The sequence below is a fragment of the Triturus cristatus genome, chromosome 1_2 (assembly GCF_964204655.1).
Source record: "Triturus cristatus chromosome 1_2, aTriCri1.1, whole genome shotgun sequence".
Classification (NCBI taxonomy): Eukaryota; Metazoa; Chordata; class Amphibia; order Caudata; family Salamandridae; genus Triturus; species Triturus cristatus.
Window position 1 is genome coordinate 1,103,753,973 of NC_140580.1, and position 27,297 is coordinate 1,103,781,269.

At 45.0% G+C, this 27,297-nt stretch overlaps 1 pseudogene; it reads left to right on the forward strand.

The window, feature by feature from the left end:
* Positions 1-5,274: 5,274 nt before the first annotated feature.
* LOC146868756 (uncharacterized) lies at positions 5,275-25,310 on the forward strand (annotated as a pseudogene).
* The last annotated feature ends 1,987 nt before the right edge of the window (positions 25,311-27,297 follow it).

Here is a 27,297-nt window from a genome sequence, read left to right on the forward strand (position 1 = left end):
GGTCAGCACCAGGCAATACTGGGCCAGCACTGAATAATCTTGACTCAGTTCTGTGTTACCATAACTCAGTGATGGATGATCTGTGCCTGTCTCTGAGATTTTCCTTCACCACTAGGTGAGCTTGGCTAAATTCTGTGAGACATTAATCCAAGGAAGTATGATTTTGGGCCAGTGTCAAGTTGATTGCCAGTTTGCTACTGAGCCCCTCTGCGATATTTGAACAGTTCATTGCATTTTAATATACTTGTCTAAGTGGACAATTATTTCTAAGTCCCAGGATCTTCAATGCAAATGTTATGGCTCAAAACATATTGACAAAAAACTGTTTGATCTTGGTCCAGCGTTGTGTGATGAGTTGACGCTCATTTTTTATTTTTGATGTGGCCCAGCACTGCGATATTGGTTCGCTCTACATGGACATTTGTTACTCTTTGTTTAGTAATGTGAGATCTGTGGTCAATACTGTGTGCCCTTAAAGCAGTTATGTGTGATCTTGAGCCATTGTTGTGATTTTAGGTCAGCACTGTGTGGTGCTCGACCACAGGTATACTGTCTTGTGCCAGTACTATGGAATCTTGGTTCCACTCAGACCAGTCTAATCTTGATCCACTACTGTGATCTCCGTAGAGGGCATACACTATGAAAAGATCAGGTTGAGCCCTTGAAGGGCAGCAAAAAGATGGCATAATGCAAATGGACACTTGGAGATTAAACTTATAATATTTGAACTTGCTTCTTCAGAATTCTTCCCTGATGAAAGGTAATGAGAAACTATAATTATTGCAATTCCAGTTTCTAAAACATACCTTTAGGAGTTCCTAAAATGGTTGTATGGAGGCAGTGGTGTTTGTAATGCGAGGGCTCACAGTCCTCCCTTCTGTTCATACAGCTATGGGAAGAGTTGAGGGACACAGCTCCTTCACAGCAACGTCAGTAATTTGCACAAACATCACAGTGTTCTCAAGTTTCTGTTTTTGAATCAGGTAACTCCAATCCTTTTACATTCAGCCCTATGCTTCAACTTCAGCATCAGTTTTCAAGTGATACTCATTTGAAAAACTACATCCTCAGTTGAAAAGATTCATCCTCATTTTCTGTATCTTGAAATGGTCGTATTCATGCAGTTGATTGCAATTACATGAACTGGCCACGTTGGATGATCACAATATAACCCCAGGAAAAAATTAAACCGGTCAGGAGCTGTGCACAGTGGACAGCACGGGGACCTGCATAGTATTGTAGGACTATGTTATGTGATAATATAATGGCCCAACTTTTGTGGGATATTGCGCCTTCGGAGGGGACTCTTCGGAGGGTAGCGTGTGAAGTTGGGCCTATGATGTATAGTGGACCAACATTGAGGTGGTTGACTCCTTCCCACATCTTAACGCTTGGAGGAAAGGTGACAGTGGTCTGCTGGTTGGTGCATTCCTGGTCCTCCAAGTGGTGCCAGTCAGGAATAATGTTAAGTAACAATTGATGGTGTAGATGGTGCACACCCATCTACTAATAAGGGGCATAAATTGGAGCAAAATGTTAATTGTCATGGATCACACACTACATGAAGGTGGAGTTGAGGTTCACAAATCAAAGCACTGTACAGACTCCAAAACATGCCAAGAATAGGACACATTCCCACACATCAAGCTTTCTCCATCAATCCTGCATTTTAATGTAGTAGTCAGCCATCACTGAAAAGCCTGGCTGTCCTCCTCTGCAGCCACATTCCATACTGTTCCCAATATAAATGCTTTTTAAAGGGTCAGGGTTTCAGCTTCAATAAGGCTGCATTCTAGACTGGTAAGAAGGGCAAGCTGTCACTAGGGGTGGGCAGAGTTTGCGTAGTCGCGCTACGCAAAGCCAGGTGAAATGGTAAAAAATCTCTGCGAGCACGTAGAAATTCCGCGAATACGTGGAATTGCTTGTTCGCGATGCTTTTTTCCTGTTCGCGAACGCTGTTTGCGTGCTCAGGGGGGAAATAGCTGATGAACACGCATTTTGAGAACGCGAACAAGCAAAAAATTCCGCGAAGCCGCGGAGCGCAGAATTTTGGGCAATTACGCGTTCTCCGCGGAACGCGAAATTACCCAAATTCCGCGAGCAGAATGGAATTTACCGCCCAGGCCTAGCTGTCACCCTAATCCAAAGGGTGTGCCAGGCCTCTGGGCCAGTTTCTTATCACCCCAGGTACACAACCACACTACTAACAGCAATGCAACTATTTAAAAGCTGTGTGCCTACACGTGGAAGGCAGGAATTTAAAAAAAAGTAGCAGTGCTCTCTAGATCAGCAAAAAAGCTGAATGTTCTCTTTCCACTTCAATGTCAAGGTACTTATAGAGCACACTGTCACCAGACGGCCACCTTGCGGTGTCGCCTTTTGCGGTTTCCTGGCGCTGATACTCATACCGCTGTGGAACCCCTCCTGGCTTTCACTGTGAAGTGTCCACTCCTGGGCACCCCCAGGGTGAAGCCAGGCATCCTTAGCGCTGTTGGGGCCGGTGTGAAGGCTAAGCAAGCTATTGCCCAGAGTTGCAGCGTGGGGCCCGTGATTAGAATAGGCACCAAGGCGAGAATAGACAGGTCCGAGGAAATTGAGCCCGAGCCCTGCCAAGGCGGGAATCAAACCCTGGTCCCTGGCCAGAGCTCTGCTTCAGGATTTGCCGCTCTAACCATTGAGCCACACTTCCTCCATCTGGCCTCTCTCTCAAATCTATTCAATTCAAAATTAATTTAGGTGACCCTCTGGTTACCTAGACTGATGGTTCTAAGTGAAACAAGTTGTTGCTTCAGTTCCGACCCTTGGTCTTAAAATCTCTTTTCTTTAGGACAGTGCCATTCTGTAGGCGTTCACTAAAAGTCAGATTACGTAAAATTTGCACAAATGAAAAATATGGAAATATAATTTTTTTTAATTCATTTTTTGCATGTGCGATTTGAAATGGTGCAAAGCAGTGCTCTGGTCCATATTAATTTTAAAAACTGTGCATCAGGGCAAAAACGAGGGAGACAATTTGATTTATTTCTGCTATATAATATCAAAAGGATTACCTAAAGTGCTACCCAGCGTAAAAATCTGGAAAAAACTAAATTTGATCTCGAACTATTGTAAGCCATTCAATCCCAAAAGCTGTATATATACTGTAATATATACTATTCATCCACTTTCCTTTCTGCTAAGATTTGTAATACGCAAGAAAATCCATAAAGCGATAGGATTCATTATTTTCAATTGCTTAAAAATTACTCTCCTCCATATTTTGCCTAAATGCAAAAATCTTTACTTAATAGATGGGTACATGAGATCTGTAGCCATGGTATATTCTTATTAGAACTCTGAAGCAACAGCCTAAAGCTAGGGTGCTGTATGAAAGCAACAAATAAAATAAATTGTATCACACATACATTTGGAAATAAAATGTTGTACTTTTCACATAGGGTAAGTATATTGGTTTCACACTTAAATAATTGAGCTCATAACTCACTCTGAGCTAAGCTTAATGTTGGGCGTCCTCGGGTTGTATGTCAAAATATCTTCATCAAAAATATTGTTGGAGAATTAAATTGTGTCTTAAATATTGTTTACAAAATTATCGGCCCATTGGGTGTAACTCCAATCTAAGAAAGCTCAACTGGTGCTTAATCCTCTTACTCTTACACAAGACCAATACGCTATGAGTCTTTTCTATCAAACAGTAGTGTACCAACCACTAAACTAGTCATCACCAGCTGAACAGATATGGAAAGCCTGGAGCGATCTGACACATAAAGCTGGCCAATCAAAGGACTGCACTCTGGTCCACCACTGCTTTTCCCAATAGGCTACATTCTACGAGTGCTTCTTTACATCTTACTACAGCACTCAGATATGGGATGCTAGTAACAAAGTCCATCTCAACAGATCTTCCAAACCACGTCTCTTACCAAATGTGCCTGCTCAGGACCATGAACTGTAAACAGAATCTCAGATTGGACAACCCAGTGCAAGAACCATAACAAATAGAAAATTAACAAATGAAATACCACAAAAAGACCTGCACAGTTCCCTAACGCTGCCAGCATGCCGTAGGACCACAATGGGGCTTATTAGGATGTTGGTCGGCGTTGACTCCGACTGACATCATCTCGAGACCGACCTCCGGTAGGTGATTCCGACCGCCTGATAACTATGCGACCAAACAGTGTTTGGTCGCATACTTCCTTTTCTCTATGGGAGCTTGTGTTACGGCTGTAATACACGCTCCCGTAGAGAAATGGGTGTGTGTGAAATGCTGCACAATGTGGCCCGCACCCCATGGTGCCTGCCACACAGTGTAGGGATTTACAGTGGGGAACCCTAGTTACCTCCTCGACCATCAACCATAGGCAGAGGAGGCAAGGGGGCCTTGCTAGGGGCCCCTAAAGTCGCTTTCCATCAGCTTTTCCATGTTTGATAGAACGGCACGGAAGGGCTGTAAGAAACTTACACTGTAATCCCGATGACGTAAACACCCTCCACAGGGGATTACAGTGCGGTTCCAACCAGCCGGAGGACTCATAGAGCCAGCCGTAACCACGTCAGAATGACCGGCCAGTTTACGCTTCAACTGCCCACATCGTAATTCGGCGGTCGGACGGCAAACCGACCGTGACGATCAGAAAGCCTCCGGCCGTGGTCGGAAACCTTCCATCGATCGGTTGGAGGCTTTCCGTCCAACATCGTAATCGGCCCCTATGTGTACGTTTGTCTCTTACACCTTCACCATTTTGGAAGGATTAGTTCCTTCTAACATAAAACCCACACCTCAGTGGTCATCACACACAACATGGACACAGTTCTCACATTAGGATTAAAAACAAAGACACCCTTGTGTTAGCTGCCATCACCTTTCTCCCCGCAGGCACCCCATCCCAGGCCTACTCCACCCTCTCACCGCCCCCAGGATGATGTACACACACTAATGTGGTCTATGGTTTTCTTTGTCCCTTTGCTTTGGTGCTGCAATTAGAAGTATTCACAGCTGACTGTTGCAGCATGGTTTAAAAAGATTCAGCCAGGTGTCAAATGCACCATATGACAAACTCTTCCAATCACTGCCAAGCCTCTAAGACTTATAGGGCTGTATAGAAGTCGTTCTGTTTCACTCAGGGCAGGATTTGTGATGGGACAGTGGTAGGTGGGCCAGTCCAGTACGGGAGAGGAAAGTAAGCACCTGATATGTTTTATTTTCTTAGTATGCAACTACATTTCAAGATTGTTGGGTATTTTACAGAGTACTTTAAGGAAAAAAGCACAATGTCTGAGTATGAGCCAGGCGAAGGTGCTGCAGAGGCAACGTTCACATCGGATTGTGAGCCATATGCGGAAGCAACATCTAGTTCACAGGCAAACTCCTTGCAAGAGCCACCCAAGAAAAAACAAAAAAAAGTGCTTTGAGAAGTACAGATCAGAATGGGAACTCACACACCACAACATCCAGAAGTTGTCAGAAGATGTGTACAAGGCCAGGTGCAACCTGCATAATAAAGACTTTTCCATTACCAACGGAAGAGAGAGTGATATCAAAATCCATGAGGCTGGAGCACAACATAAGAAAAATGCCTCAGGCAGGGTGAAGATGGTACCAATTTCATCTTACCTGCAACCAAGCTCTTCCAGCCAGAAGTAGCCAAAGTAAGCTATTGCTTGCTTTGTCATAATGTGACATAGGTTGTATGTAATTCTTGTACACTCTTCTTGCTTTGTCATACTCTAAAACTTCCACACTGATTAGGTGAGCAATCTTGTATTTTTCTGTTACTCTCTAAATGTGCATTACACAGCGAGACACTTCCGGAGTCAGAGAAAGAACAAGAGAGATGCGCACGGATTTACTCTGTTTCAAGTGATTTTTATTCTCTAACTAAATCGCTCTTGATTAATTGTTGAACACTATGGCCACTCATTCCGTGTAGCCATCGATATCACAGCAACCTTGCTCAAGATCCCCATTGGACCTCTGTGTTTATGCCCTTCATGTGTCATTTTCTGGATCAGGAGCTATTCAGCCCATCCCCTAAGGTTTTCCACCGCCTTCATTGCAGTGATGATTTGAGGTTGCTCAATTTCTCTGTCCTGAGGAAGACCCTTACCTAAGGAACCACTGGCCTATGCGTTACTTTTTGGGGTTGAAACGTTGACTTTTCTTCCACTTTGACTTGTACTCTTAATATTTGCCCAGATGCAGACGACAAATTACGCATTTACAGTGTCTTGCTACTGGGGAGTTTTAAAGTTAGCAGCAGTGTTTACCAAATCAGGTTGCCTTTACCATGTTTTTCTCACTTTGTTTATATCAAGAGCACATTATAATTGCTTTTGGGTTAGCAGCTGACTCTTTAGTTTAAATTTGCAGCTCTAAGCCCCATGGTGGCCACTATTTTCTTCACCACTGGAGACTTTCTTTGCGTGTTGCTTACATATATGTGTATTCTTTTTTTAATTTTAGGTGACAGCGGTAGAAGTGACTCAGGTGTACCATGCTGTGAAGCATCACATCTCCTACCGCTCCCTGGATTGTGGCATCAAGCTAATGAAAGTAATGTATCCTGACTCATCCATTGTGAAGAAAGCATCCTGTGGCCGCACAAAGGCATCAAGTATCACTACGAATGTGCTTGCACCTCTATCGATGAAGCTGTCAGAGACAGAGAGCAGGGAAGGCTTTAAGGACAGGATCGGGCCTACTTGCCTGAACTGTAAAAATGGAGTAACTTAGCCATATAAAGTCGGTGGCCTTTCATACTTCGGAATCGAATATCCAGTCCATTGATGGCGGATCTGACAGAGAACATGTTGACGGTGGACGCACATATGTTTGCGTTTTGGAAACTGGAACTGGAGGGAACATACATGTACTTGTGACATGCACATAGAACCGTTGGGGTCCAAGATAGGGGACACAACTGATCAGGAAAATCCACACTTCCACATTCCCTCCTTGTCCCCTACTTGCCCTTCAAGAGATATCAATCTTCATCATTCCATCGATTTGCTCATGGAGCATCATTTCTTCTTCCTTCTTCTTCCGGCATTTTGAACGAGAACCTTGATATGGAATGCATGATGTGGCACACAGACCACAAATCGCTGGTCCACATTGCAGGCATAAACAACAACTGAAGAGCATAAGAAGGCCAATACCTAGGAAGGATAGAACTCTCCATCCCCAGGCTGATATCACACTCCAAAACCACCCGGACCACGTCCAAGTGCCTGGATTTTCGTGTATCTGGCTCACAATCTTATGAAGACGTGTTATAGCTTTATATACAGATGGCGAATTTTCTGGTATGAATATGCAGCAGCTGGATCCGATGACCCTGCAAGCTCCGCCCCTATCGGCCAGGATGACGTCAAGGACAAGACGATTCTGGAGAACAACAATTCTCATTACTGATTGTTCCTCTGTCAGATTGCCTAGGGCGGCTATAGTCTCGTTTACTACAGCTTCGAGAGTCTTGGTTAGTTTACGTATCAGCTTACTATTTGATATTGTACCTATATAGGGAAAGATACCTTTATTGAAATCTACATACTTGTCCCATGCCGTCTCAGTATAATCGACAACTGGGAGATCTCTTCGCTCTCTATTGTGTACTAAATGAACATTCCGATAATAATCAGGTGGAGCTAGGAAAACAGGTGGCAGAAGGAATGCTATGTAACAGGTACCATCCCAATCTAGAGGCAGACGCATATATGCCGTCTGACCACATATAAAGTAAGAATGGCGAGAAGCTCTAAATGAAGATTTACCTTGATCACTATATTCTACTGTAGTAACGCATTGGCTATGGCCCATATGTATGGAACCAACTTTTCTTACACATAATTCACCCTTAACTGAAAATACTGACATAGTGGGCAGAATTAGTTCAACTTCGGATTTGACATTCAGAATCATAAGATTAGGTGTAAAATTACCTAATTTATACACTTCATTTTCTAGATCAGTTCCTGTTCTACTGGGGCGACCCTCCTTATTAGGATGACAGACTTTGAATAAAACTAGATTCAGATTTCCCCATATCCAATGTTGTTGATAAACTGCTGTGTCTGGGTCTATGGAATTTAGTAAACTAAACCATGCTCCACAGGAGCCATTGTGTGTGAACGGATGTGGAAAGAAAGGCAGAACTCCTTTGTTATTCTGATAGGGAGGGAGTCGGCCACACACCCAACAATTGGTGGCATTACTAGTCTGATGGGAATGATGTAACATACTAATGAAAGTGTTATTGCGCAGCGCAAGTCTATAAGATAATTCATGTGGCGGTAGGTCGCTAAAAGAATGTTCAGCAGCAACATTATAAACATGTCTAGAAATAGGATGATATATGTGCAAAATCACACTCGTAATAATTATTAAAACACTCAATAAAAACAAAATTAATAATGTCCTCATACAGTAGCTACGCAGTGATTTACAATACGCCTGTCGTTTCAACATTTCTCGGGTATTTTCTCTACTCAGGTCCAAGGGATACATGTCGGAGACAATTCAACCGCTTCACCTTGGAGAGGACTTAAACAATCAAATTGCTCGACTATTTGGGCCTAAGCTTTAATTTATAGCACTGAGAGTCATTCTGTTCAACAAAAGGAAGTTTTGAATCAGTCTGTGAGGGAGTGCAGGGCACAGTGTCTATATCCGAGGATAGTCCATGAAATTTCTTAATGTTGCTGGAATGTATCCAGCCCTTGCGGCCCTCAACTTTCACGGCTGTTCTTGTGGTCAGCAGGACTAGCTTCGGTGCTTTCCACCTGGGCTCCAACTGGGTCTTCCGATCAAAATTTCTCACAAACACCAGATCCCCCGGAGCAACGTCATGGGGTTTCACCTCAGTGTTGTCAGGAAAAGCTGCAGTTACCTGTGAACGACAAGATTGTAGTGCAGACATCAAGGAAGCCAAGTAATCTGTCAGCATATTACAATTAACATCAGTTATTTTACGTGGTATAGGCGTCCCCCACATATTTGGTGGTCTTCCGAAGATCACCTCATACGGGGATAGCCCTGTTCGAGAGTGTGCTACCATTCTTATGTAAAATAGTGCAACTGGTAATGCTACTATCCAGTCAACACCTTTCTCCTTACATATTTTAGACAATCTGATTTTCAAAATTTGATTATGTCGTTCCACGAGACCTGCTGCCTCGGGGTGTCGGACACAGTGGAATTTCCACTGATATCCCAACAAAAGTGAGACATGTTTCATTAATTCGGATGAGAAAGGCTGGCCGTTATCTGAATATACAACACGTGGTAAACCGTACCGCGGGAAGAATTCTCGAACTAACTGTTTGGCAGTAGTCGGGGCCGTGTAATCTGATACTGGGTACGCCTCAGTCCATCGGGAGAGGGCGCAGACAACTACCAGAACATATTTGAATCCTCGACATCGTTCCATCTGGATATAATCCATTTGGAGCACTTCAAAAGGATGATCAGGAGTCTGGAATCCACCCTGTTCTACGGGAACACTTTTTCCTGGGTTGAACTGACAACATATCATACAGGTACGGACTTTTTGTTTAGCTGCTGCTCGTAAATGTTTGTTGAACCAAATGTGTTGAATGCTATCTAGCATAGCTTTCTCTCCTAAATGCGCTGGGCTGTGAATTGTAGCTATAATGGCCTGGACCATAGAGTCAGGAAGAAACCATACAGATTTCTCCTTCGTCATCCATCCCTGATCTGTCTGGATCCCTCCTAGTTCAGTCCATTTCTTTAATTCCTCTGCAGTAGCATGTGTCTGTATGTCAATTACGTCAAGTGCGGGATCCTTAATTGTCATACACTGTGTTGGTGTCTGAACTATTGGCTTTGTCATGTCTAATGTGCGATTCTGAGCAGTCTGTTTAGCTGTTCTGTCAGCTAAATCATTGCCTTGAGAAATGATATCAGTAACCTTCGTGTGTGCTTTACATTTCATAATCGATATGGCAGTTGGTAGATGTATTGCGTCTAACAAGGCATGAATGAGGGTTCCGTGCTGAATGTGGGCACCATGGGAGGTTAAATAACCTCTCTCTCGCCACAGCACGCCGAAGTCGTGTACAACTCCGAATGCATAACGTGAGTCAGTGTATACATTAACTTTCTTATTTGTGGCTTGAATACAGGCTTGTGTTAGAGCAATAAGTTCTGCTGCTTGGGCTGACAAAGTATCTATACAATTTGTCTCAATAACTTCAGTGTCTGTTGTGACTGCATACGCGGCCACTAAGTTTCCTGTACTTGCTCTCATGCACGATCCATCTACATACAACGTCAGGTCTGGATCTAACAATGGAACGTCTGTCAAGTCTTGTCTAGGTTTCGTCTTTATTTCAATAATTTCAACACAATCATGAGCTAGTGGGTCTGTTCCAATTACAGGTAATAGTGTAGCAGGATTCAATGTATTACACCGTCGGATCTCTATGTGTGGCTGAAACAATGTCAGTTCATAACCGGTAAGTCTTGCTATGGTCAAGTGTTGTGTTTGTGTTCGGTTCACAAGAACTTCTACTGCATGTGGTACTTGTACTGTCAATGGATGTCCTAACACTATGGCATCGCTTTGTCTGATTGCTAAAGCTGTTGCTGCCACTGATTTCAGGCATGCGGGCAAAGCCTGAGCTACGGGATCTAATGTACTGGAAAAATAAGCACATGGCTTGCGTGATCCTGCTTGTTCCTGTGTGAGTACTGACAAAGCAGTACCTTCGCGTTCTGTGACAAAGAGTGTAAAATGTTTGCTATAACATGGTGTTGCTAAAACAGGTGCTTGACATAAAGCTTCCTTTAAGCTTTCAAAAGCTTGTGTATGTTCCTGAGTCCAAGGGAGAACAGTCGATGTGGCTGCCTCCTGTGTGGTTAACTGAATGAGTGGTTTTGCTAGAAATGCGTACTGAGGGATCCACTGCCTACAATATGAAGTGAGGCCTATGAAAGCCCGTACCTCTTTTTGTGTCTGGGGTATTGACATGTTAGCAATTAACTGGATGCGATCTGGTGTAAGCTGCCTTCCCTCCTTGGACAGCGAGTGACCAAGATAAATAACTCGCTGGGCACAGAATTGCAGCTTAGAGGGAGACACTTTGTGCCCCTTGTCGGCTAGAAAATGTAAAACTGTCAGAGAAGCCTTTTCACATTCAGGTTCGCTTCTCGCGGTGATCAGCAGATCATCGACATATTGAAGCAGTGCAGTATTGACTGGCATGTGGATACTGTCAAGTTCTCGTTTCAGTGCTTGGCTGTAGATGCTGGGGCTTTCTGTGAATCCTTGGGGAGCGCGTGAGAATTTAAAGCTGCGCCCATTTAAACTGAATCCGAACAAATATTGGCTTTCCGGATCTATTGGGACGCTAAAAAAGGCATTCTTGAGATCAATTACAGTAAAGAATGTTGCTTCGGAATCAATTGCTGTCAATAATGATGATATATCGGGGACCACAGGAAATTGTGGCACAATGCACTTGTTTAGTTCCCGCAAATCAATAACCAATCGGTATACTGGCGGAGCAGTAGGGTCAGTTCGTTTAAGAATCGGAATTATCGGTGAATTACATACATTGGAGTCTGTTTCTACAACTACTCCTTGGGCAATTAACTCATCAATGATTTTCAGCAAAGCCACTACAGCATCTTGCGGTAACTTGTATTGTCGCATTCGTGGTAATACCACTCCTGCCTTGAGTGTAACTCGGTATGGTGTAATGTTCATGCAACCAACATCAGTAGGGCCTTGTGCCCATAGATGTGCTGGTAAAGTCTGTAGTCGGGGATCCATGTCTCTAGACACATAGTGACCTTTAAAATCACGTAAAAACAACCTTATTCCTCCCGGAGAACAACATATTATGGCTCCTAGGGCTTTCAGAGTTTTAATTCCTAACAAATTTTCTGGGCATGATTTAGTAAGCAATAAATCTGTAGTTCGTGTCAAAGGTCCTATCGTAAGTGGAAGAGGCTGTGATACTTCGTTAACAATAGGTTTTCCTGAAAAACCAAGGGAAACATTTTGAGAGCCTGAGAGGGGTGCCCCTGGAACTTCACTACGTTTTATAGTTGTACGACTTGCCCCTGTATCGAGTAAGAATTTTCTATCTTGACCTAATAATTCACTATGTACATAAGGTCCTTCTTGATCTACAGGAATCTCGATAAGCGGTAAGTCAACTTCCCTCTCTAGGCTGGTTCATGCGTAACGCTGATACTCAGGATATTCATACTGTGCAGTCTGATACATTTGTCGTGTGGTGGTTTGTGTGGCAGTAACAGGCAACGGTGGTGCAGCTGGCACAAACTGTATTGGCTGTTGTGCGGCTGGCATGGCCTGGGAATGTGGCATAGCTCCTTGTTCATTCTGATCTTGTCTGAGTGGCCGTGATCTTTCTTGTGTTTTACCTATGGCGATATTATGTTTTAAAACTGGACAATCGTGTACGTAATGACCTGGCTTTTTGCAATAATTGCATGTCCCTTTTACCGGTCCTGCTGAATCGGACTGTGTCATACCCTTTTTATGTCCTTCAGCCGGTACTGTCTGAGACACTAGCATTTTCATTTTTGTATCTTTCATACGTCTTTGTTCGTGTTCTTGTTCATCTCTAATTCTATTGTGATGATACTGTAACATTTGTAGCATTTGTGACGGAGTGTTACTTTGCCAGGTACTCTCGAATTTCAATATTCTATTCTTTACTGGAGGTAATGCATTTTCTACTAATTTTGTCACAAATAAATGTGGATACGACTCACTACTTGTTTTTATACCACTATTTATTCCAAAACATTTTTCAAATCGGGCATAATAGTCACTTGTGTCTTCATCATGCTTTTGTTTACAGGCCGTGATTGCACCCCAATCTTCCTTTTTCGTAGTTAACAAACGTGGCAGTACTTGTACTAGTAAACCTGGTAATGCTTTGACTTTATCCCCGAGCCCTGAACCTGCAGCTCGGGCCTTTTCTTCCGTTTCTAATGCTGTCCAATCTATCTTTTGGTCTCCCACTTCCCACTCTTTTTCTTTCAGTTTTTCATAAATACCAGCAGGTAAGAGCACCTTTAATATCGTCATAATATCAGGATAGGTATACTCTCCCATCAGCAACATGTCCTTAATTTCTCGGTGGAAACCCGCTGGGTCTTTGTCATGACTTGGTACTATTTTCTTCATTTCTAACAATTCAATTTTTGATATGGGTGTGTATACAAATACACGGTGAAACTCATTGTCTTCGCCTTTTATTGGGTGCACTTCTCGTAAGGGATTTTGTCTATCCATATAATACGGCGTTCTTTCTCTGCGGGGCAGCGGGAAAGAATCCGGATTTACAAAAAGGACATACTGTTTACGTGACACTAATATTTCTTTAATCAGCTTGTTACTAGAACCTCTCCATCTGTTCGTGAGTAGTTCCGTTAATATATCAGGTAAAGGACCAGGGTCAGCATGTTGGCTCTTATATAATATAAGGAGTTGCTGAATCATATAGATTCCAGCTAAACATTGTTCATCTGTACTAAGGTTAAAAAACGTGTGTGCTACGGTCTCATCACCGTATTTTTCAGGACTGTCAATCCAGTGAACGGCTGATCTGGCCAATTCTTGCTCATCCATGGAATCGAGGAGGTGGTAACCCCTTCGTTCTCGTAGTAGTTTATCTGCGGCTTGGAACAGATGTTCAGGAGACTTTAAATTTATTACAGGCGTCGGATACGTTCTGCTATTATTTGGACATACAGAGTGTATGGGATCAGAAAAGCATCTAGTATTATCACAGGATCTTCCTCTGCCTACGTATGCTATGGTTTCTGACTGTCTTGCGGAATTCCCTGATTCGGAGACTTCATCTTGCTCGAACTCGTCTGTTTCCAATCTTTCTTCGCGAATGCGTTCTATTTCTCTACGGATTTTTCGGCACATGGCTATTATACAGTTTTTCTTATCGTGTCTCCCTTCTGATATATTCTGGCTCCATCTTGTAAGAATAAGCATTGTATTCGGGTCTACCCCCGGACGGTCTTGATTTCTGATCACGCAGTTTATGAGGAAACGTAACAGTTCCCCCTGTATCTCTACTTTCTGGAATTCCATAGCTCTGTTAATACATTCTGGGTCTCGCCCTGTTTGGACAAAATGATATATGTTATCTAGATGCGTAGTCATTCCTGGTAACCTCGCTAAATACTCTGCGGCTCGTCTGATACGTAATGATGCCAGGACCATTTCGTCCTCTTTACCGACCACCGGGTCATATCTACAATCTATAAGGAGTTCCTTAAGCGTACGTTCACTTACGAATTTGGGTGTACGTGAATGCGCTGATTCTTGAAAAATAAGTTTATTTATTCTAGGTGGCGTAAAAGTATTGCTTGCACCTCCCGTGGCCCCTTCAGGGGCGTCGGGTGTGAATGGATTCGTCGAACGTGACACAGCAACTATAGGTGTCGATACCACTGTAGAATCGATTGCGGGGACAGATGCGGAAACAGACGTGCTTGCCGGAGCTCGCGTCGGGACTTGCTGTTTGCACGGGGACAGATACCTGATCCTGACGTTGAACCCCTCCGCCAGACGGTCTATGTGGTGTGGGGTTAGCATACTCGGGAGCTGCGTCATCTAGATATGAGGAAAGAAAAACATCTTCTGCGGTTCTGGGATGCCCTTTTGGATGTACCTTAATTGGAAATAATGGGGGTGGCAAGTCTTTTGGCCTCTCTGGAACAGCCTTAGGTAGTCCTTCGGCTAGGAGGGGATACATACCACTCATAAGAGCGTTTCTTTGTCTATCTACTTGTTCTGATTTTACTCGGATACCTTCCTCAATTAATATATTTTCTTGAACTTCCTTTGAACTCTCTTTACTCCTCTCCTCCTGTCTACGTGCTTTTTCTGTACGTCTATGAGATTCTTTACGCCATAACTCAACAGCGTCTTTCTGTGACTGTCTGACTTTTCTTTTCCATAACTCTTCCTCCACTTTCATGATGCACTCTGCATCCCAGGTTCCCGCTGCGGGCCACCTTTGACTTTCCGGCAATCCCTTGGTATAATCTACCCATAGATCAAGAAACAATATGGCATCTAAGCCATGCTTGTGATACATAAAATGCCCTGGGGTGTCCCTAGGAGGAATAGGAACTGCTTCTTCGAGCACCCCTTTTCTGGTAGTAATCTGTCTTAACTTCGAGAAGAGCGGCATCTCGGCAACTGATCTGATACTTACTCTTGAATTCACTTAATACGGAAAACACAATAATGAACGGTGAACAATGAACAATCATTCATACCACAATATGCAAGACATTTGAACACTTTAAACATTTAAACATTAAACATTTTAAAAATGACCGACGATGATGACAGTCTGCATGACTAATCACCAAGCTGAATTCTTGACAATAACTGAATACTTCGGAATACTTGATATACTGCTAAACAGTACATATACACTGCTAAACAGTGCAGACCGGATTTGTGTACCCAAATCCGTCTTGACCGGCACAACCTATGTGCTGTCAACACGCCTCCCCGGCGATGGTACTCACCGAGTAGCTCCTTGAAACGGAAGGCCTCAGAGAATGAACGGGACTCGATGACTGCGGACAGCGGACCCTCTGGACATCGGGATTTCGAAAACCTGGTGGGCCTCTGTATACCTCGGATCTTGCTCTCTCAGCTAGGCTCTGGTCGGGATACTTCGCACTTCTCACCGCCTCGTCTGGGTTGATCGCAGCCTCAGTCGCCCCCGCTTGACCGGAGGGAGCTTACAGGAAATCCTGCTGGTACGCGTTTATGGTCCGTCCAGCTGTGGCAGGAGACCGGGCCTGCAACGCACCGCCGGCGCGTGAGATGAGAAAGTGTCCCTGTTCGGGCGCCATTATGTGGTAAATATTCTTTTTACCTTGACTGAATTTCATGCGGAATCTAAAATAAAGTAAAATAGCTCAGAATAACAAGAGGCAGAATCCGTGGTATAAGAGATTTTCTGAATGGGCTTTATTCCAAAATGGCCGACTCGAGTGGCGGCCTTCAGGTTCCGTCACCACGAGGGTTCAGGAAGTGAAGTACAATACTTTATTGACAAGAAGTAACTTTTATAGTTCATACATTACAATGAAATGAATGCAAAAGGCGTAACAATTGATAAGAGAAATGACATATTGGTACGTAATCGAAACTAGGCGTAATAAGGAGCAGAAAGAAACATGATTGGCTCTGATTATCATGCATAGGTGGATCTATAAGATAATTCTTAACATAGATGCGCGCGCAACAGCATGACGTGTGATTGACGTGCAACTAGGGGGTGAAGGGGACTTGACATTTAGCTCTACATGTGGAGACGAGAAGTCTGGGGGGTCAAGTCAACCTAATCCCAAATCATATCTAACATCCTATGTTTAGAGAACTATGTTATCCACAAGAAAAGACTCTCGGACAGAATCTATTCTATACTGACTGTGTGTGCGTGTACAAGCGTCTAAGTGTCTATATGAGATGCGAGGGGCAGGAAACTTTCCATGGCAACAGGGCTATGAATTACTTGCAGGAGGACGGAAAGGCCGAGTCCTTTGCTTGTGAGCTTAGAGGAAATGTTTACCTAAATCACTGGACAGGAATGCATCGGCTGAAGAGCAAAGTAGATAATTCGAAGGTGAAATACAGCTTCTTGGCAGGCAGGCAAAACTGGCCGAGGCAGGCACCGTTAGCTGCACAGGGAGTAGGACAAAGTTCATGGATACAGATGCGAGCTCAAGCTGAAGCTGTCAGAGACAGAGAGCAGGGAAGGCTTTAAGGACAGGATCGGGCCTACTTGCCTGAACTGTAAAAATGGAGTAACTTAGCCATATAAAGTCGGTGGCCTTTCATACTTCGGAATCGAATATCCAGCCCATTGATGGCGGATCTGACAGAGAACATGTTGACGGTGGACGCACATATGTTTGCGTTTTGGAAACTGGAACTGGAGGGAACATACATGTACTTGTGACATGCACATAGAACCGTTGGGGTCCAAGATAGGGGACACAACTGATCAGGAAAATCCACACTTCCACAGAACTATGAACTTCCAAAGAGTGTTAGAACTAGAGCTAAAACGAATAATGCTACTGTCTGTGAGTCCATGTATGAGCAATCGCAATAAGAAGTAAAAATCCTGTTACCTACACCAGTGGTCAAATTTGCTTTGTGCGCTGTACTACTTTTTTAAACTAATATAAACTTATTTTGACTTGTACTTATGTTTGTTGTCTATTTACTTACAAACTATTACACAACCTCGTTTGTAGTGTCTCTAAAACTTGCCCTTTGTCCTGAATTTTTTTCCTGAATCTTGACCTTCCGGTCCAGAATTTTGACCCTTTGTGCTGAATTTTTACACTCACCGTCCTGAATTTACACCCATGCCAGTTGGTCATCCTAAGCATTGTGCAGGTGAATCCCAAAAATTCTTCAAATACGACAACGACTGCCAGATCCACCACGCAAACAGAATTTCTGCAGGGTAATGTTTTAGTGTAAACAGTTGTCTTAAATATTATTACAAAAGTTCTAAGTAACAGAATGGTAGCGTTTTGGCCCCAAAGGAAGGGTGGGCCAGTTTAAATGTTCTCTCAGACTTGATTATGTATAGATAGCCATAAACTTAACTAGTAATCTGTGGGTTCCATTTCCTTGTCCCAGCCCAATGAACTTCTGCCTGGGTCTGAGGCAGGGGCATAATATTAGCCCCCGCACTGGGCAGAGGGGGCTCCAGCACTGTGCTTGGTCAGCGGCTGAGAACTCCTGACTGGTTCCGGAGCGTGTGGTGGGTGGCTCAAGTTTCGATACTCCACTGGTCCGAGGGTACTCGGTTCATGATCTCTGGTAGGGTGACCAGGCGTCCCGGAATTGTCAGGATGGTCCTGGTTTTTCACCAGCTGTCCCAGCAGATTTCAGGAAATTTAGCTCATGTCACGGTTTTTAGAAAACTGAAAACGGTGGGAGGTGTTTTTGTATGTTTTACAAAGCAGGGATAGTTAGCAGTTGTTTCAAGAAAGCAATTTAATTACCACGCAAGCTACTGGGATTACAAATTGCATTTTATGTAAATTCTTACTGCCTGTTCTATAATTCTCTGCTGAGAAGTGGTCATTTTACTTAATTAGTACTTTATTCGGTTATTACAAACATCAAAGTATACATCCAAAGAAAATTTACATCAGTTAAAAATAATAAATACACAGAACATACACCAAGATACTGTATAACATTTCATAGCCCCCTGGGGGCTAATACTGTAAGCAAGCAGTAATACAGAACAGATGAAGCTATCTGGACCTTTCTGCAGCACTGCATTTAGATATTATAATCCTATCCCAAGACGAATCTCTATGACAATGTGAGGTACATAATAATAAGAGAATGGGCTACTACAGGTAAAAAAAATTCAAGGATAAAAGAGCATGCACCAACACACAGCGTTAACAGTGTTGCTTGATTACAGCCCTCATTAAGGGTCATATCAAGGGATAAGGTGCCCAGTGCTTCAAAGTCAGTACAACTAACAATACCAGCGTTAAACACTCACTAAAGAGTATGACACAGCCCCCGTGATGATATCACTTCAAAAGCTAAAGTGATCTGTGCTTCAATATCAGTGCAAAATGAGAGCAGCAATAAATACGCATAAATGGCATACAGCAGGAGTTCCATAAGGCCCTTGCATTAAAAATTACTTACAGAAGGATATAATAAAAAATGTGTTCATAATTAGGTGTATAAAGAAAGAGAGGACCATAGATCATTACACATCACTCTTTAAAATGGCTCTTCGTTTGTGCCTAACTGCCTCTAAAAATTTGCTAACAGCTAAAATGATTTTAAAAGATGTGTTGGTCTTTAAAATCCTAAGAGCTACCTGATAACAAGAGACCCCCAGTTCACGACATATGGGAGTGATCCACTTGCGGCGAGAGACAGAATACTCTGGGGAGAACATTCTCATTGCCCTGTTTGCACATGTGACAAAATGTGGTTACCTGTTCTTAGCTCCATTTATGGGTGAATGATCTTAAAGGAAATTGTAAAACAGGCTCTTAGGAAAGGAGGAGGGTATAAAATCCAAATAATCCTCAAAAAAGGATAAAAAGTGTAATCGAGAAACGTATTGGTCAGGGATCCCACAGGACTTCGATTCATGAGTTATTTGTGGATGTATGCCCAATAAGTAGCTTTCAATATGTTTTTATCCATTTTATTTAATTCAGTTGGGTCGGTCCGAAATCTGAGGAGTCCTAGCTTCCCCATCCAGGGGAACACATGTTTAATCCAGGGGAGCGATCTAGCCCCTGGTAGCTTAAGAACTTCATCAAGCGAGTCCCTGTAATCAGCCAGCTCTGGTGTATTTCAGACATGGACCCAGTAGGCTAATATATTTAGTTTGGCCACATCAGTTACTCTTTTTAACCCTAGTTCAAGATACAATGGAATAAGGGGTGCACTGGATGGGAGGTGGAGTAATTTCCTGGCAAAGTTGTTTTCCGACAATGCCAGGGGCTGGACATCCACATGACCCCATATTTCAGCCCCATAAAGGTCAGCCCCTTGTGCCTTAGAGCGATATATCTCCAGGACAGGTGATACTACATGACACTGTTCTCTTTTGCGTCCTCATAATGCCATTTGACCTATGCTTGATTAACAGCCTACTTTCAGTAATCTGGTCCATCCACTTAAAACTTTTCATGAATCGTACCACAAGGTATTCAAAATGATCTACCCTTTCAAGTGCCTCATTCTCTACCCGATTGGCTGCTTTACCTTTCTTGACTCCTTTGCCCAATACCATAAATGTGGTCTTGTTAACATTTAATTCAAGGCCCCTAGCCTTACAAAAGTCCATGAATTTGTTAACCAGGGTCTGCAGACCCATGGGTGACTTCGAGATGAGGAGGGAGTCATCAGCAAATATAAAATCGACACCTTCCTATTGTTCAGCGTTGGGGAGTCGTTTACACAGTTTTCTAAAACTTCAACTACATCATTTAGATTCAGGGAGAACAGCGTGGGTGCAAGAACACAGCCTTGGCGGACTCCACGTTCGATCAGGATTCGCTCCGTTAGTTCACCATTCAGACTCTAGAGGACCTGTGCAAAATTGTTCTCATGCAGTTTGCTTAGGAGATGTACATGGTTACTGGGAACTCCTATATTAAGGAGGACTTGCCATAGCTTAGTACGTGGGATGAGATCAAAAGCAGCTCCAAGATCTGTGAAAGCTACGTAGAGCTTTTGTTGTTTTAAGAGGATGGTTTTCCAATATAATAACAAAAATCTAAAAATCTGATCAATGGTGCCAACCTTTGCCCTAAAGCCAGCTTGATATAGTGACATTATTTTATTAGCCTCCATCCAGTCAGTCAATGTATTCAAAATGTGTCTGCTAAAAAATGTCTGTGTGTTGTCTATCAGGCTAATAGGCCTGAAGTTAGCTGTGTTGCTAGCATCTCCCATTTTAAATATAGTTGATATGGTTGTGATCTCAGCGCTGTCATTCTGTGCGCTCGCTTGAAGGAAAATCGTTGCCCTTTTTCAATATTTGTGAAATGTCCATGTTTTGGCTTTAAAATTCTGATCACCCTATCTCTGGGGGCTCTCGGCAATCCCACAGCAGGGAAATCATCAGACTGGAGATGAAGACTTGCAAAACATTTTTTTTTAAATGCACCAGGCTTCTCCATGTATGCACCCAGGGTGTTGAACCACATCTCTGCAGCTGCCCGCAGCCCCCGCAGGGGGCCATACTAAAAGGGTGGCCCTTTAGTGCCATTTGGGCACCAGCTCACCCCTCTCTAGTGGTTGGGCTCCTGTTAGGAGTCCGCTCGCCAGGGGGCCATAAGGACGTCACATCAGGAGCGCCGAGGTGCGGGAGGGTATATATGCCTCCCCCGCCCCTCCTGGCGTCCTCTGTTGCACAAGCCACACCGTCGTGAAGGGTTGTGCAATCGTCGCCATTCTTTGCCTGTCCCGGTCGTGCCACGTGCGCTGCTACGCGACATCAGTCACGGTGAGTGCACTAACGCCCCCCCCCCCGTGTCCCGTCCCAGGAAGCATCCCGGGCTGGTCAGGGGCCCTGGCGTGGGCAGCCATGGTGGGGGGTGAGCTCTTTGTGAGCACGGCCGTCCGCCAGCGGCGTTGGCCTACAACCGGGCCAGCAAGGGGTATGGGTTATGCCAGGGGGTTAGGGAGCATCCTGTCAGTAGCCACTTACTCTGGTTCGGATGGGGGTGGTGTGCGTCGCTCCATGCTCCTAGTAAAGCAGAGATGGCGACGTATGACCACTGGGCAGAGGTTTGCAGGAGTGTCTCTAAGACGAGGTGGGCTGGTGCTTGCAAGTGCCGAATATGTGTCAGGGGGTGCGGCAAGCACTGCCTAGAGACGCTTCCTCCTTGCGCAAGTGCCTTGCTGGGGGTAGTACCCGAGGATCTGGCTGGGGTGTCTCACTGTTCCTGGGGAGCTTGGGGGTCATGGGCATGCTTTATGGCACCGGGCCCTGAGTACTCCAGTGCTCGCTTGCTGAGACCACGCGCACCACGATGTACCTGCCAAGATCAGGGTGTGCGCTGGGGTGAGGTGTTGTGCCGGCGGCTAGAGCATCTCTCTCGACTGTTTTGCTTTCCAATTTGCTGGGTGAAAAGTTTGAAGCTCTGGGGCAGTCGCGGTAGGTTGGTGACGGGACTGGTTCTGAGGGCTCGCCAGCCATGGCATCTGCTGTCGCACAGCGAGTGTGTGTGCAGCAGAGCGGGCAGGGGGTGTACTCAGCCTGACGGCATGTCGCCGGCTTCGCGTGTATGCCTGTGGGTGCCAGTGCGGGTTGTGCGGGCACACGGGGGCGAGAGTATGTTCCGGGGAGCAGCGCGCTGGCGGTCTGGGATGCCGATGTTTCCCACCAGGGCCGCGGGCCCAATAGAATAATCCAATGATGGAGCTGTGTAGTTGATGCGTCCGCGAGGAGACCTCCCAGGCTCATGTCATATAATATCATGTCAAATCATGTCAAATGCAAATTAAGTTTGAGGTGTTAATCCTTTGTGTTGTGTAGCGGTGTGTATGGTGGCTTCTTACTACTTGCACTCGCCTGTTAGATCGCAGCTGCGGGTTAGTGGGCCAGTCGGGTTGTACCCCAGCTGCACCAGGTTGTCCCATGCAATATACACCCATGCTGGAGGGCTTGCCCCGGGTCCCTCGCCTGCTTGCCCCCCAACGTGTGATTACGGGGACCGCGTGCTCTCCTGGCCCCCTCATGCGGCACCGCAGCAGTACCGGGACCCTCGTCGGCACCGGAACATCCGGTTGCCGAGGGAACACTGTTTAGGGACAATGCCTTGGAAGGATTGATGGAGGGCGTTGCCTAATCGGGAGGGTATTTTCTTTGGTGCAACTCGTTACCATAGGAGCTCAGAGCGGGGGGAGGGGGAAACGACATCGGAGTGCCGTGCAGGCCGTTAGGGCGGAGGCAGCACCTCGTGGGTCATCATGGCCCAGCGGTTCACATCATGGTGTCTCAATGGTGTGAGTCGGCAACCGGCTGCGTTTGGCAGCAGAAGGCAAGTTACTGCAGAGACAATGTTACTTTGGCGGTGCTTGGTCCGGCCCCAAGTGTGATTCGGGGGTGCAGCAGGGGGAGAGACTGGCACTTAGGGGGCATGCGAGTGGGTTCAGACGTGCCCGAAAGTAAAACCTGTGAATGCGAGTTCCAGGATTGCATGCCATGTGTTCCCATTGCTCATGTCCTGCTAATGGATATGATTATTCTTTGTATTACTGGGTCCCGCCAGTGGATAGGGCACCGTGATGCCCCTGTAGTTTGGAGTATTCAGGGTAAGCGAATGATCCAGTAAGCTGGCCACCGGGTACGGGCCGTGTGAGACCGTGGGGCCTACATGGTCCAGGGATCACAGGGCCAACTGGTCTTAAGCAGGTTGCTGAGGTAATGCAGAAGGGAGAGGAGTTGAGTGTCGTTCTACCTCGCTTGGGGTATATGGCCCTTTGGGACAGAATGCTGGGGGGGGGGGATAGGAGGCGCGGTCCGTTGTGAATGTGGAGATGTCAACAGATTGCCGTGGCGGGGCTAACCTGGGGCTAGGGGTTGTTGGTGGTGGATGGCCACGCCTGAATGCTACCAATGAAATTCTATCTGTCTTGACAGCAGCAAAAACACTGGGCTCTATCCCTACAAGCAGGTCGCTCAGGATAAATAAGGAAGGTTCGTGTCCGCGGACAAACAGGCACTGGTGAGGTGATAGTCATAGCATGAGGGTGCCCAAACGCCATTAATGCGCCTACGGCAGGGGAGGTTTCCAGTCAAAGCGTGGCGAAAACCCTGGGGCGGGGTGTCGACGGGCCACAATGAGTCTCTGGTGATGGGCACGAGTTGTTGCAAAGCGGGCCAAGAAATACAAGGCCCATCTTAACACATTTGTAAGCGTTTCAGAGACTCTGGACACAAGCTCTCTTTTTATGGACCAGAAGGTGCAGGAGTTTGTATTATGGGCCAAAGATCAGGGAAAGAGTCACTCGTGGGTCTGTGGTCACCTGGCGGCGGTGAGCCATGACGCCAAGCTGAAGGGTGGGCAGGACCCAACCAAATCATTCTTGATCAGGGCAGCGCTCAAGGGTGGGCCAGAGAGGAGGTTAGGGCTCCGGACACTAAGGGCCCCATTGACTTTCCCACCCTCCAGGGGATGCTAGAGGGAGTACATCAGGTCACGCACTCGCAATTTGAGGCCAGACTCTTCTCGGCAGCCTTCTGCCTGGCATTCTTTGGGGCATTCAGGATGAGTGAACTGGTGGCTAGATCAAAATCAGACTTGTCTTGCGACGCCTTAAGCAACAAGGATGTTACACTGACGGACAAGCTGGTGATTCATATTAGGAAGTCCAATACAGATCAGGCAGGGCGAGGGGCAGATGTAGTTCTGAAACCTTTGTGGGACCCAAGGTATTGCCCAGTGGCTAGAGTTAAGGATTATATGTCCGTGCGCCCGTGGCACAGGAGTATTTCCTGATACATGCAGACTTGGGTCCCCTGACAAAATTCCAGGGAGACCGGATCATGGGTGCTTGCCTAGCTCGCTCGGGCCTTGCTCGCCCCGATAGAAAGTACTCCAGCCACTCCTTTAGGATTCGGGCGGCCACAGCGGCATTTAAGGCAGGCATGGATCCGGAGGGCATAAAGAGGGTTGAGCGCAGGCAATCGCGCTGTTTGGAGCGTTACATTTGCCCTTGAAGGCACAGCATGTAAATTATAAATATTGAGTGCAGTGGTTTGTAGTGATCTTGATAAAGTTTTATTTAATGGACATTAAACAGTGTATAAAAGATGGCATCCGTTTATTCACCAAGTTCCCGAGTGTGGGTGATCGGCCATTCATTCATTGCCAGGTTGGCTCAGTGTATTATTATCACAATGGGGTAACCCAGTATCCCTCAGAACCTGGGCAGTTTATCAAAATGATACAAACGGTTCTGTCGGGTAAACAGTATTGCTTCTAGCAAAAAACCTTCATTGGTTTGTTTGTACGAACACACATACAGACCATAAATAGTATTCAAAGCAGCTTTATGAATTGCATCATTCATGAATAACTACTTACAATGGCTGTCAAAAAATAACCGTGAAACATATTTGTGACAAAGTGACATATAGTGCTCAGTGCTGTGGTGAAAGGTGCGTAATATATACAGTGTGACTTATGGAGGTATCGATAATTTACAAAGGCCAGAAAAGAAAATATTTGAAACAGTCTGCAGACGGATTGAATAAGTCTTTATGCAGAGTCTTTTCAACTGATCCTTGAAAGAATGTCGACGTTTCAACCCAAGGTAGCGTTACTAGCTAGTCAATACGGGTCTTCATCAGGACAGGGAGTGACAGCCTATGAAATAGTAAGGAATATGGTCAAATGTGTTCAAGAATATGGATGCCGTGAAGATTCGACGCATGCAAGGTGAAAAACTCACCAAAAAGGAGCCCAACGTAGCTCCTGGGGCGGGGTAGACAGATGAGCAAACAGGAGCAACTGTCTCCTGTAAGACGTGGCTAGGAGTCTAATTGAGAGAATAAAACTGTGTAAGACAGGGCCCTAGAATGGCTGTCAATTAAAGGAATTACCGGAAATGCGCTGGTGAACTCACCCGGTAATAAGATATATTCTCTCTCCGAATTTGTTCAAAAGGATGAGATTCATGGAGTTGGGTAACCTCTATGTCGTATTAGTGATCCCCCTGAAGTTCTGTATGGACAAGTGAAAGACAGTCAGAACCATACCATACCAAAAGGTCTGTTTGGTGAGCAGAAATGCTAAAAATGAATTAAAAGGGACTCACCCGCACAAGGGAATGAATCTCTTCCAAGGCGGCAAGGGGGGGCATGGGCAGCAAAAGTCTAATGTCCTCAGGACGAGCGAATCACACTGAGGTCCGGTGAAATAAATATAGCGGGAGCTTAGTCTTATATAATACCATCAAGTAGGGCGAGGTGTCTAGGTCGAGTGGGGCAGGGTGTATAGATCCGGATAATCTCCGCTCACCTTAAATGTCGGCCCGGCAGGGAGCAACTACTTCATGTCTAAGCGAGCGCAGGCAAGCGTCCTGTCTCTAGAGGAATCTGTCGGCGAGTGTTTGACAGACGCTGTCAATTAAATGACTGAGTGAGGCGCGTGTACGTGGCGTGAGCAACCGCGTCATGCGTTCGTTGCTAGGGGACGCTCGTTGTGTGGGAAACTGGCCGGGAATAGGTGATTCCTGATTGGATTTGATGCACGTGGCTTAAGCAACTACGTCAGGCGTTCGTTGCTAGGAGACGCCTATCGTGCGCGAACCAACTGAGTGATTAATTGGATACCACAAATTCCTGAATAAATTAGTGTAACGGCGGTCTCATAATGGAGCGCGGAATCCTAAACGATTCGGAGACTAGCAAGGCTAGTGTGAATAAGTCGCGGTATATGAAAGTGAAATACCGCTTGTTTCCTAGTAAGCAATTATGGTGCTCGGCTCATGAGAATTAAGCATTGTATTGCCCCGCAGTGTCCTCTATCTTTATGAGAGTGCAATGTAAACAGTCGCGGTTGATATGAAAATTATACATATAGGAGGGAAGTTCATAAATTAAATTAAATTAATCCAGTAGTGGCTCTGTTTCATGTGTCTTCAATAAACATGTGACACGATCGTCGAATCTAAATGATCATGTGATTGATGTTAAAACATTGCCTATTACTACAACCAGGACTTTTCTGCATGTATTGTAGTATCATACATATAGACTATTCATGTATTAAAAGCATTACACACAGATTTGTAAAAGTTACGTTTAAAAGCATTCATCAAAGAGCAACATGCCAACATATTGCGTATACTTTGATTACTAAAGTAATACAGTAATCTAGAAAACTTAGTCTGAGACATAATGAAATACATGGGAAGGTTTGCGAGGCAAGAGTTGTCACAACATCTTCACAGTTTCTTCAATGTAGTTCAACCCGGTCTGGACCAAATCGGGCAAGTAAGAACATATACAACAAGGTAACGCGCCAACATGTAGCAGTTACTTGGGGTTCTCAAAATTTACACGGTAAACAGAGGGATGCAACATAATAGAATACTTCTGGAGATTAACAAGCTAAAGTTGCCCCATCTGCCTCGCAGTCTCCTCGATTTCGTTCAGCCCGGTCTGTACCGAGTTGAGCGAATGGATCCATCTACATTCTTTGTAGTTTAAGGCCACAGAGATTGCGCCTCCTCTAACATTAGGGCTAACCTTCTCTAGGATCCACCATTTAATACTGTCTGGAGGGTGATTGTGTGTCATAAAATGCTCGACCATGGGGGCGCCTTGCACTTTGCACCTTATTCTGCTCGTATGCTGAAGAATTCTAGCCTTTGCTTTCTGGATGGTTTGTCCTACATAGATAAGACCACAGGGACAAAGAATGGCATATATAACGTGCGAGCTATTGCAATTGGTGAAGTGGGGCAATTTGTATGTTTTGTTCTCATATGTGAAGCTAGTCCCCTCTTGGCAAAGGTCACATGCCTTACATTGCCCACATTTGTGGTGTCCGGACACAGGTGGTAGTCCAAAGTAGTTCCTTAGGTCAGGTTGTTTTGGTGGTTCAAGAAATGCTCTTACTATAGTGTCCTTGATATTTTTGCCCCGCTTAAATGCAAAGATGGGGTCCTGCTGAGTCATAAGCTCGCTTGCTACCAGGTTCCAGTATTTCTTTACGATTTT